The 1405-nt window shown below is 41.4% G+C and overlaps 1 non-coding gene across 1 annotated transcript; it reads right to left on the bottom strand.

Moving 5' to 3' along the window:
- Positions 1-991: 991 nt before the first annotated feature.
- On the bottom strand, positions 992-1098 carry LOC133807875 (small nucleolar RNA R71). Its single transcript, XR_009879761.1, has one exon. It is a non-coding gene; the product is annotated as a small nucleolar RNA R71 (small nucleolar RNA).
- Between the last annotated feature and the right edge of the window lie 307 nt (positions 1099-1405).

The following is a 1405-nucleotide window of genomic DNA, read 5'->3' as shown; positions in this document are numbered from 1 at the left end:
AGGCATTGCTGTAGCAACTGGAACGAACAGAGGGGAATTAACCACCCAGATCTATTTTCTCATATTTTAAATTTGCACAGAATTACTTCATTTGGTCTCTGATTTTTAGCTTAATTAAATTTGCTTGTTTATAATTAATTCCAGAATTAATTACACAACCTTTCTCTTGATTTGGTTACTGTATTATAAACTGTTTTTGGTTGATTTTACTTTATTTTAGTTGAAAAGTCCATGTGGAGACGAACTTTGATACTTTATCACTGTATTACTTGTTTGTGACTGTGTATACTTGCGCATATTTTAATCACTAGAATTTTCACAACAAGTTTTTGGCGCCGTTGCCGGGGACTTTAAAATTAAATTCTGTTTTATCAACTATTTTACAGTTTATTTTCATTGTTTTTGACCTTGTTGGTTCGGGTTGTGCAAACTCAGGTACCTACAGTGTATGAACCAGCAAGAGGACAGTGAACTTGCTCCTATTGACCCCGAGATCGAACGCACTTTCAGAAAAAGGAGAAAGGATCAAAAGGCTAAAAGCCGAGGTACTATGGCTGAATGTGTTGATGATGAGGGGGATGGCCAGCAAGTCACTAATCCCATTGTTTTGGCGGATGACAGAGCCAGAGCAATACGGGAATACGCTGCCCCCATGTTTAATGAGCTAAATCCAGGCATTGTGAGGCCAGAAATCCAAGCAGCTCAATTCGAGCTCAAGCCAGTGATGTTTCAAATGCTCCAAACTGTGGGGCAGTTCAGCGGGATGCCAACGGAGGATCCTCATCTCCATCTTCGTTCATTCTTGGAGGTGAGTGATTCCTTTAAGCTTCAAGGAGTGAGTGAAGAAGCATTAAGGCTGAAGCTATTTCCATTCTCATTAAGAGACCGAGCTAGATCATGGCTCAACACTTTGCCTCCCGATTCCGTTACAAATTGGAATGACTTGGCTGAGAAATTTCTGAGAAAATACTTCCCTCCCACCAGAAATGCAAAGTTTAGAAGTGAGATTATGTCATTTCAGCAGCTGGAAGATGAGTCAACCAGTGATGCATGGGAGAGATTTAAGGAGCTTTTGCGGAAGTGTCCACACCACGGCATCCCGCACTGTATACAGATGGAGACCTTCTATAATGGCCTCAATGCAGCTTCTAGAATGGTGTTAGATGCCTCGGCCAATGGTGCTATCTTGTCCAAGTCTTATAATGAAGCATTCGAAATTTTGGAGAGAATTGCCAGTAATGATTATCAATGGTCCAACACAAGAGCTCCAACAAGTAGAAAAGTGGCGGGGGTTCTGGAAGTAGATGCATTGACTGCTTTGACAGCCCAAATGGCTTCCATGACTAATATTCTGAAAAATATGAGTTTGGGGAACAACATTCAGCCAGCTGCTGCCATCCAAAGT

Source organism: Humulus lupulus, chromosome X (assembly GCF_963169125.1).
Source record: "Humulus lupulus chromosome X, drHumLupu1.1, whole genome shotgun sequence".
Classification (NCBI taxonomy): domain Eukaryota; kingdom Viridiplantae; phylum Streptophyta; class Magnoliopsida; order Rosales; family Cannabaceae; genus Humulus; species Humulus lupulus.
The sequence above is the reverse complement of the archived record's forward strand: the minus strand, read 5'-3'. Positions and strand labels throughout refer to the sequence as shown.